Source organism: Lissotriton helveticus, chromosome 4_1, assembly GCF_964261635.1.
Source record: "Lissotriton helveticus chromosome 4_1, aLisHel1.1, whole genome shotgun sequence".
Taxonomy (NCBI): Eukaryota; Metazoa; Chordata; class Amphibia; order Caudata; family Salamandridae; genus Lissotriton; species Lissotriton helveticus.
Genome location: NC_136063.1, coordinates 2,042,192,325 through 2,042,203,626, shown reverse-complemented (window position 1 = coordinate 2,042,203,626; position 11,302 = coordinate 2,042,192,325).

Here is an 11,302-nt window from a genome sequence, read left to right as displayed (position 1 = left end):
CACCCAGGGCAGAGACAGGATCCACCACATGGGGGGACAGGAGCCATCACAGGGGGTGGGGGGGGGGGGGGGGACAGGAGCCACCACAGGCGGGGGGCGGGGCAGGAGCCACCACAGGGGGGGACAGGAGCCATCACAGGCGGGGGGGGCAGGAGCCACCACATGGGGGGAACAGGATCCACCAGGGTGGGCACAGGGGTGGGTATGCAGTATTCTAGTATCATCTTGGTCTCTTCCAGGGTGGGGGAGGGCTTCTCACCCCCTCCTGGACAAGACAACGAGAAGACAGGCTCTGTTTCCAAAATGTTAGTTTTGCCCCCCTCCCCCCACACTGATGTACAGTACTGAAAGGAGATACTCCAAGAGAACCGATTGAACTGATTGTCCTCCATACTTTGTTAATCAGTGTGGGTGCGATTGTGCCATTTCTTTATTTTATTACAATATAGACTGCATGCTTGAAGAATCGAGGTTTGTTTACAATTTAGTGACAGTAATTAAGCTCTGTGAAAAGAACCACGTGCTGCCTCGGTGTAATCAGGCCCGGTTAGGATGTTTGGGGCCCTGGGAAGAAAGGGAATGTCTCACACCAATTGCAGATACAAGACGCATTCAGTGCCGTTTGCATCTGAATAGATGCCCTTGCTCCTGAAGCTGCAGTCCCTCCCTCTCAATCACCTTCAAGCTCCTCTTAACAGCTCATCAAGGGCTGGAGGTGTGAGGGTTGCCATCCCGCTGTGCCCCTCCAATGCTGCTGGGATCTGAGCTTTCGTACGGCATCGGAGTCTGTTACACCCGACCTCAACTGCATTGGAGTCAAGAAGGGAGGTGGGGGCCAGCTGTGCCAGTTGTGCGACCAGTTAAAATTACGGACAAATGGCGTCCGTTAAAGAATCCTTCACGGACAACGGACAAACGGCCGAAATTACGGACTGTCCGTGAAATTTACGTACGGTTGGTCACCCTAACATAACGGGTCTTTGTTCCAACTTGGACATCAGGACTGCGGACTCTCCCTCTGATGATGATTCTGACCAGGGATCTGGGTTATTCAGCACTCTCGGTGTGGGAGCCCTCTGTGAAAGTGGCGTATTATTTGAAGCAATGGCTATGGCAGGCAATGGACAAAGAAGCCCCAAAGAAACTGAGACTCTCCTTTAAAGATAAGGTTGCAGCGACTCTCAAACTAGACACCAGAATGGTGACCTTCATGGGCTGCTTAATTAAGAACCCCAAAAGGAGTATTGATAGATCTTGGAGAGCATGCCAAGGTAAGTTGCTTGATGTTACTGGAGTCATTACATGGAGCTGGCAGAGGAAGTCAAGTGCACAGGTGCACCCATTGATCCCTTTGTCCTTTCAGGGTGAGCCCAAAGGGCGATATGCTTATTGGGCAATGCCAACTGCATTGTGTGAGAGGTGTGTAAACACTCCTTGCTGCTTGATTGGACCATATTCTGGGGGAATTGGCCACCATGGAGTTCGGCCCGGGCGCCAAGGGCAACCTTTTCGAAGAGGCCTCTATGAAGGATCTACTACAGTTTGTTCAGGCAAATGATTTACAATAGATTTCTGAGTCACACCAAAAAAGGAAGAAACCACACGTAACACTATCACCTACTATATTTGCAAATCAATATACACAAATTGAAATTTAGACTAGTGCACAAGTATAAGAGAACAGCCACCACAAACCCTCTTCATAGGGAGTAAACCCAGATTTAAAGACTAATACAACGCCGCACATTGTGAAGCTGTCAGGATTCGGACTGTCCGGTAAGCGCTGACTCGAATCGCGCTACACCCGGAAGTATGAGGCAAAAAACTATGTTTCCCAGCATGCTCGGGACGCACGTTGTACGTGCGCCGAGAGACACGCAGCAAAGGAAATAAAACCCTTTTCCGGAGATTGCATCGCTGCCGATAATTCTTTGGAAGTTCCTGGTCGGTATGTTACAATCTTATGGGAAGCGGTAAGAGCACTTCTGGACTTCAATATCCGAGTTGACTCCTCTCTCTTTGGACATTCAAGGATAGTTGGTGACCGGACTGTGTTAGCCACCTTCGTTTTTTTTCTCTCTACCCCTGCACTGTTTACCTATTTTTCATGTTGTATTTTTTATCTCTGTTTTGCTTCCTTACCGCCTTCCTACTATGTAATGCAATTTTCTTCTGTCTTTACTGTGTGTATGTAAAGCGCTCTGATACCCATGGGTCAAGCTAGCGCTATATAAACTTTTAAAATAAAATAAAGCGGCAGGCATAAATGTGGCACCTCCAGGCACACACTTCCTGGAAGATCAGAAGAGGACCGGACCTGCTGTCTCTGACCGTAGACGAGCCCTGAAAGACTGGACCTGATCTCTGTTGTACCCAGGAAAAAGAAGTGGACTGTAAGAGTGTAGGAGGCTGGCTTAGTATCTGGTACACACTTATTGAAGTGGTGCACCTTGCTCTAATCCAGGCAACCCTTATGGTGGTATTTGATAACCATAGAGAGCTCTCAAAGTGGTATCCGTGGAGAGCAGCCTTCAGGCATTTCTTGAAGGAGTGTTAAGCAGCTTGTTTTACCCGTTTAATCTGTAGTGACTATTAGATGAAAAGAAACCACACAGTGTTTAGCAAAAATAAGTCTGTTTACTACAACAATACAATATCACTATCACATTGGTATATCTCCTACCTGGAGATACCAACACAATACACAAGAATACTTCAAAAGCAGTGAGTTGAGTAGACCAAAATACAGTGGTCTCCAGGGCGAGACCAAACTATATATTAAGAAAGTGGAATGCGAACTGCAAAGGAGAACAAGACTTGGACTAGAAGACCTAAAGGAGCCGGGGACACAAGGAAACAGGACAAGAACCCAGGAACCCCACGGACGCTGTGTGCAGAGTGGAAACACAGCCGCGTGCCCAATGGAAGTCACTGAAGAAGTCACTGTTGCAGTTTTGAAGAAGAAAGACCCTTCCCGGAGGACCCTGAAGAAACCTTTGGAAGACAGAAGGTTGGAGAGCCACCCCACCCGTGGATGCCCCAGGAACCAGGTTACCTACACCATGGGAAGCCGGGTGCATATGGGTGATGTGACGTCAGAACCTGCTGTAGAAAACAATGGGAGACTTCGAAGAAGATGCCTCTGGAGAAGATGTCAAAGGAGTCCAGTGGAATCCTAGAGTGGATTCTGGATGTGAAGAACCTGTAAGCAGAGGAGACAGAGTCTATGCCACTCAGAGGTAACTAGGGGGCACAGAGACCCAATGCCCGTTGATGTCGAGATGTTTGAAAAGTCGACGGTGACCTTGTCACTGCAGCTGTGAAGACCAAGTGACACTGAGGAAGACCAGGAGTCGTGCACAAGCTGTCCCACGTAGGATGTCGGTGACTAGGTGGTCGTTGTCCAGCGGGATCTCCAACAAGCCTTGGTAGCCTCAACTGGCATGGAAGACGAAAAAGGAGCAAGGTTGGGACCAACAAGTTCCAAGGAACACACCAACAGCAGGATAGTCAGAGCAGGCCCCAAGCAAGCAGGGGAGCCTACTGAAGCAGTAGAAGACCCTCAGGAGGACCCACAAGCCGAAGGCACATGAGACGCAAGAGGACCTCGAGCAGCTCACCAAAGATGAAGGCCCAAGGGGCAGAGGATGCAGTGAGGACGATTTTTTTTGTCAACAAACTTTATTGGTTATGCAGATGAGCATACATCACTTACATTGTCCACAATAAGTGCTCAAGGTATTACATGAACTGAAAGTTCCTTGGCCATACATAGCAGGTCTAGGTATAGACTTTGCATTTGGCACTCTGGCCGTGGTTTGTGCTAACTCGTTAACTACTAAGAAATATAATATACCCCTATCTCAACTCCCCTCTCCCTCCCCCTCAGGTGTGTCATGATGGACCAGATTTAACATATCGGAAACAGGTTTAGGTCTTTTCTCATTACTCTTGACATATATGCCCCGTAAATCCCATTACCCTTTCAATCCATTTGATTCAATCAGATTCGTAAAATTACTTGCCATCAGCTATACGGAGACTCATGCTGTCCCATCCCAGCATCGCAGTACCCTCCTATTATCTCTCCGGAGATATTATAAACCAGCTATCTCCTTACGGAGTTTCTGCCTGGTGGCTGGTTCCCTTTTTCAGTTCCTCAACAAGGGCCGACCAGGCTCTAGCCGATTTCAAAGAGCCCATCCCTCTCTTAGCATTTCTAGTTCTAATGGCCCCTCCATAATCCAACCAGCGTATTAACTCACTCATCCATCTTTCTGGGCCAGGCTCCCTTTGTCCCAGTTTTGGTCTATCTCTCTTTTAGCCAGGAGAAGTGCCAGGTCCTGGAATCCACTTGTGACTTTAGTCTTGGGGGTGTGTGGAAACTAATGTAGGAGGCAGTGTTGTGGTGTGTAGTTTACCCCTTCGTCTAAAACTTCGGACATCGTGTCCACTACCATATTCCAGAACCCTCCCAGCTGCGGGCAACTCCAAAACATGTGGAAAAACCCTGCTCCTGTCTCCATACACCGTGGGCTTGCCGCATCCGCTGTTGCGAAGTATCTATACTATCGGGAGTGAGATATGCCTTATGCAGGACATAAAAGTTAATGAGCTTAAAGCGCGGGTTCCTGGATACTTGGAAGCGCCTGCCTCACCAGGTCTTCCCATTTTTTTCTCCTCTTTGGGAATCCCCAGATCCTCCTCCCACGTCGCCATTACTTTGTCTAAGGGCCACACCCACGCTTCTGAGTCGACCGTACAAGCACGAAACAGCCTTGTATGTCCCAGCAGACAACACTATGTATTGGCAAACGGCGGATACCGGAGGTTCCCTCGACCCCAATTTCCAGTGCTCCTGGATTGCCGCTGTCAATGCCCTATGCAGGGCCGGACTGGGAACCAAAACCGGCCCTGGTAAAGTGCTCGTCCGGCCCCCCCCACCCCCGGGGGTGGGGGGTTGGGGGTGCGACCGCGCTCTTTGCCGGGGCCGGTTTTCGGCCGATTTTGTAACAGGGCCGTTTTTGCAGCAAAACGGCCCTGTAACAAAAACGGCCCCAGGGGCCCAAAACCGGCCCCCATCCTTGCGGCGCACCGGGGGATTGCCCGGTGCCCGCAACGGCCAGTCCGGGCCTGGCCCTATGTAGGAGGAAATTACCCCCCAGCAGTTCGTGAAGTCATTAAATGGAATCAGTGCACCGTCTTCGTACAAGGCCCCCCATTGTACATACTCCTGCCTCCTCCCAGTCTCCAAGCCTGTGCCAGTCTCCTCCATGTGGGAGTTCCCTGAGCCATTCCAGCGGGATGTCTAGTGCGTAAGGCCCCTTAGAATTCGATTTCTGCAAGGAGTGACCCCAGCACTTACACAGTACTTGGAACTCAGCGCTAATGTTTGTTCTTGAGACCATTAGTCTCTAAACTGCCCTGGATAACTGTTGGATGTCTGGGACATTATGCCATTTGCTCTGTTCCTTCTTTCCTGCCCGCCACCCTCTGCATGAGGCACTGGAGCTGGGCTGCAAGATCGTAATTTTCAAAGTCTGGGAGTGCAAGACCCCGCTCACCTACAGGTCTTTGCAGTGCAGTGTGCGATACTCTGCGTCTGCCATCCCCCCATACAAATCCTGTGACCAATGACCTAAGGTCCCGAAAGACGCTTGCCATATCCATATTGGAAGGGTTCCAAAATAGTATAGTAGCAATGGCAGCGCCACAATTTTAAAAAGGGCAATTCTGCCCATCACAGAAACGGGCAGGGACATGTGTGATGACGATCAAATAGAGGAGGCCCCTGAAGAAGTTGTATAGTCTGTGCACCACAGAGTGAGGTACAGGACTGCATAAACAGACCAATACACTAATACATACTTCCAAAGGCAGAAGGGCTGAGCTTGAAGTACTGGCTATTCGGAGGGATGAACAGCAAGGGGGGAAGACCACCAACAGCAACCTAGCGATCTGTATGTAAGTGGCACACCTGGAGGGAGGGTAGGGAGGGGGATAGATGGGAAGGGTAGAATAGGTTATTGTTTATAAGATACAACCCTTGTAAATTGCATAAAACCAGAATTGTATCCCAGTAGCAATTGTAAGAAATTATAAGTGGGATCGCACCAATGTTAAGTTAGTATTCCTGCATGCAATATGTCACGAAAGTATGGAATGAAACCCCTAAGTATTTTTGCATAGAACTGATTACTATTGATGGCTTGTGTAAAACTCAATAAAGTTTATTTAATAAAAAAGAAAATCACAGAAAGGGGCAGGGAGGCCCAGAAGTTCATGTTAGTTTCCAGTCCTCTAATGGCCTTCCGCTTCATTGCCCTCCAGGGTATCCAAGGTGTCAATGTAGATTGTTGTCCCTACATAGGATAAGCATCTAGACTCCCACATTTTATCTTGTGCTATATTTGGCCTGGCTCTGCCCATGGTGGTCGAGAACATGCACAACTTTCCTCTATTAACCCGAAGTCCGGAGACCCTTCCCAAGTGAATGAGAATTTCCCTTGCCCTTTGTAGATCCTCCCTCGTGTTCTGCAGGAAAAGCAGGAGGTCATCCGAATATAGTGCTATATAATGCGGTTGACTATATATCTGAAGCCCCTTGCATGGCTTCCCAGACCTTGTGTGGCAGGCCAATGGCTCCATAGCCAAGGTAAATAGTAAGGGCGACACAGGGCAACCCTTTCTGGTACCCCCGGTCACTTCATAACTGTCTGAAATCACTCTCCCAGTTTTCACCCTGGCCAACGATCACGCATATAATAACTTGGTCCATGTTACAAACCCCTGACCCCGCCCAGACTTTTCTAATACTCGAAAGAGATAGGGCCATTCCAAGCTGTCAAAGGCTTTTTCGATATCTACGGCAAATATAGCCGCTTCTTCCTTATTTTAAGTGTGTGCGTAGAGTACCCTAAATAATCTCCAGATATTGGTATCGGTGTTACGTCCCGGGATAAACCCCACCTGGTCTCTGTGTATCAGGTTGCTGATATGCGGAAGAAGACGCATGGCTAGTATCTTGCTTAGTACTTTTTAGTCAAGGTTAAGCATAGACAGTGGTCCATAAGCTGTTTTATCATTGGGGGTTTCCGTGGCTTCAAGAGGGACACTGCCACAGACTCTCTTGATAGTGCAGGGAGTCTGACCATGTCTCTAGCCTCATTATAGAGGCTCACTAACTTGGGGTCTAATTCTTCGATGTACGTCAAATAAAATTCTACTGGCCAGGGTCTTGCTTCTGGCCATTGTTTTAACTGCAGCCCTGACCTCCGAGAGCACAATATCCCCTCCCAGTGCGTCATCCTCCTCGGCTGTCACTGTTGGGAGAGTTATCGGGTGCAAAAAGTTGTCTATGTCGGTCCCTGCACTGGTTGCTTTACTCTGGAATAAGTCTGCATAGTATGCCTTAAATATGCTATTTATGCCCAATTGCGTACAAGTAGCAGGTGCCTCTCCTTCCCTGAGTTCCAGAATTACTGTGCCCCCGGATTGGTCAACCACGCCAGGAGTGTCCCGCCCAGTCTCTCTCATCGTGTGCTCTTATCATATAATTTCTGTAATCAAAACAGCTCAACCTTTCCACGTGCTCACCTACCCTTTCTTTAGCCTCAATCAGCTGGTCCTGCATCTCACTGCGTTTGGGCCTAAAGTGCTCCACAGACCTCAACTGTTCCTCCGCCGCAAGGGTCTCACGCAAAAGGGTCTTTCTTATTCCCCCTACCTCCAATATGCATCTACCTCTGATGACCGCTTTAAAGGGGTTCCATACTATCAGGAGGTCAGTGTCTCTCCCCACATTCTCATCAAAGTACTGGGTAATGGTACTTTTAATCGTTGCATGGAAGACAGGGTCCTCCAGTGCTTCAGGTTTAAGTTGCCAAGTTGGTATACTTCCCTGAGGTATATCCCACCTCACTCCCAGTAACAAAGGGTTATGATCAGAGATAGCCCTGGAAAGGTATTCACTGGGCCTCACTAGGTCATGTATGTCTGGTGTGCGAAGTATTGTGTCCATTCTAACATGTAAGTCATGCAAGTGGGAGGAGAAGGAATAGTCTCTCACCTCAGAGTGTTGGGTTGTCCAGGAGTCTATCATACCCCATTGGGTTTGCCATTCCTTCAGGGCTGTCACTGACATAACTATCGGGGCATCTCATAATGCTGGGTGTGATCGATCAAGCTCAACATTAGCTATACTATTATAATCCCCTCCTATCAAAACAGATCCCACCAGGTGTGGCGCCAGTGCTCTGGATAGGCTGGATAAGAAAGATACATGGTCAGAGTTGGGGCCATATAGGCTCCCTATCGTGATCTTGCGGCCGTCCAGAGTCCCCTGCTCCACCACATATCTCCCCTCTGGATCAATTATTTGGTCCCTGCACTTAAATGGAACCCCCCGGTTTAATCCATACCAGTGTCCCTCTGGCGAATGCTGAATAATCTGTATAATAGACCTGTCCCCTCCATCTAGGCTGGAGAGCTGCTCCTTCTTTGGCTCTAATATGTGTCTCCTCTAATAGGGCAATCTGCACTCCTCTTCTGGCCAAGAAGGCATATACCTTATTTCGATTGGACATGGTGTGCATTCCTCTCACATTCCACGTGAGTATTTTATAGTGTACGGGGAGCTCCATTTGTTGTTTCGGTCAAGCCCACTCTTCCCACTAGGGGCGGCTATTACTCTACCTATTCTGTTTCTCTTGGATAGTGACATGTCTTGCACGACCCACCTTGATCTCCTTTCCCTTCCCATGAACTCTAATCCCCAACAGAAAAATGAGCCCCCATACCCCAGGACAGGCTTAGGAACAAACCCCATCCAACCTGAACACCAACAGGTATCCAAACTTGGGTGCACCTCTATGTAGAGTGGGCTGCTATCACAGTCTCGAAGCAGAACCCCCGGCCCTTGCCCCCGTCACAATAAGTACAACCCCCAATTACAACTCCTATGTACTCCATAAGGGTTACAACCATGCGAAGCCAGCAGGTTTTTCTTCGGTTCATGTGTTGTCCCTGGTCGGCCGCCATTGCCATCAGATTATCTTGATGCGCTGTTCCTGGTGTAACCTTTGACAGTTCTGTGTCAGAGACTTCCACAGAGCTGCAGTCCCCGGTCGTCTCTGAGTGCTGGCCTTCATGTTTACTAGGCGAGGAGCGGGGGCTGCCGTCTGGTTTGCTGAGCTCAGTGAGGGCCGGATCACTCTGCCTCTCTCACGTTGGGTTTCAGCCAGTGTGGGAACATTTTTCTTTGTAGACTTGTGTTCCCTACGGCATGATGCAGGATGCCTGATGCCCCCTTCTGGCCTGGCATTCGATTCACCTTCGATCCAGTTCGAGGCACGTGGGGTCGTGAAGAATTGCGTACCGGTGGGGATGACCACCCTTAGGGGTGCCGGTAACAACATTTAATACGGGACTTTCATCTGTCTGAGGCGATGTTTCTCACCCAAAAAGGTTGATCACTGCTTCTGCACTTCCCTTGTAAAATCTGGAAAGACCATCACTTTACTATTATTTATTTGTAGATCCCACAGTGTTCGCGCTTGGGCTAAGATGTGGTCCTGATCTCCATAATGCAGGAGTTTGGCAATTATATGTTGTGGGGGTGACCCTGGCTGTGGAGGTCAGGTAGGGACTCTGTGTGCCCTCTCTAGGGCATAGAATTGGGAGAGGCCCTCAGGCGCTACCTCTCTGCGAAGCCACTCTTCTATGTAGGTCACCATGTTTGTTCCCTCCGCTCGCTCAGGAACCCCCAAAATCCATATGTTATTTCTGCAGGATCTATTTTCACTGTCTTCTGCCCGCATTTCCAGCACCTTTACCTTGTTCTCAGTGAGAGATACTGCTTATCTAAACGTGGCTAGCTCCGGTGGTACGACTGTTTACGTACGTTCCGTGGTCAACCGCCTATGATCGTCCTTCAATAAATTAAGCTCAGTCCCAATGCTGTCTATTTTAGACTCGAGGGCCTCTCAGGAAGCCGTAATAGCTTGCAATATGTCCCTAAGTGTTGGGTATATTCTGGTAACAAAAGAAGAGAGGTTAATGTCTCTTATAAGCCACTTAGATGGAGCCAAAAGACTCGAGGAGTTCGCACCCTATTTGGGTTTGAGAAGAAAGCCCTCACACACCGACCTAGAACCCTTTTATTTGTGTCCTAGGGATCATTAATAAAAAAAAATTCAAATACCCTTTAGACACTTTTAAGTTTAATTTAACCTCTCAACACACCCATCACACAATACCAGCTCCGCAGTCTCCTGGCGTCGCAGCACACCGAAGAGGCATTAGGTCTCTTCGGTGGGGCCCGATGATGAAGCATGACACTGACTAGGTCGGTGTGTGAGGGCTTTCTTCTCAAACCCAAATAGGGTGCGAACTCCTCGAGTCTTTTGGCTCCATCTAAGTGGCTTATAAGAGACATTAACCTCTCTTCTTTTGTTTATTGACTTATTATTGGGGATTAAGAGAGTGTTCCTGTACTTCCCTACCTCTCCCATTGTTTTTTGTATATTCTGGTAACCTCTTGGTGGGTATGTTCCATATTTCCGAATTCCTCTGCCTGATCAGTTATACGGTCAGTGCTCTGCTGTCCTGGGCCACGTTTCCTATCACATTATCCCAGGTTGACTGAGCTACGTCTTCTGTAAACGTATTCGGAGCTGCTTCTCTTTTGGCGACATTTGGGTCAAGCTTCAAGCTAGTCTCAGGGAGTACTTTCTCCACCAGGGGTGCGTCATACCATCACACCCCCAAAGGAACCTCCTGTAGGCTGATTTGCACCGTGCGCCCCAAACACACTTGTTTCATTTGGCCCTGTCAGGGGTGTGTCTAGGGCTTTCAATCTTGTCCTTTCTTCTAGTCTGTGTTGGCTCCCCTTTCTCTGGCAGTGTTCTCTTTTTAAAGAACCTTCCGTACACAATATCCTGCCCCAAGGACACTCTACATAATACTAGTTATAGAGGTGCCAATACGCCAACTGCCATCATCCGTACCGTGAAGTCCTGCGCAGTGAGCAGCTCTCTGCACCTTCACCGTCCGCCCCTCCTGGTTTGTAGCGGACTGTTTATCCTGCCAACATCAGCATTGTGCTTGCGCTGGTTACCTCCTCTGTGCGGGTACCCCGGCAGCTCTCTGCGTCCACCAACTGAGCAGGAGGATATTGCTGCACCTGCCCCATCTCTCCTTTTCCGGGGGCCCCACTGAAGGGCGGATTCACCTCTGGTAACTAGCTCCCCTCCGGGTGCGCATGCTAGGTCCAAACTGGCTCCCGCCACCACTGCTCCTTCAG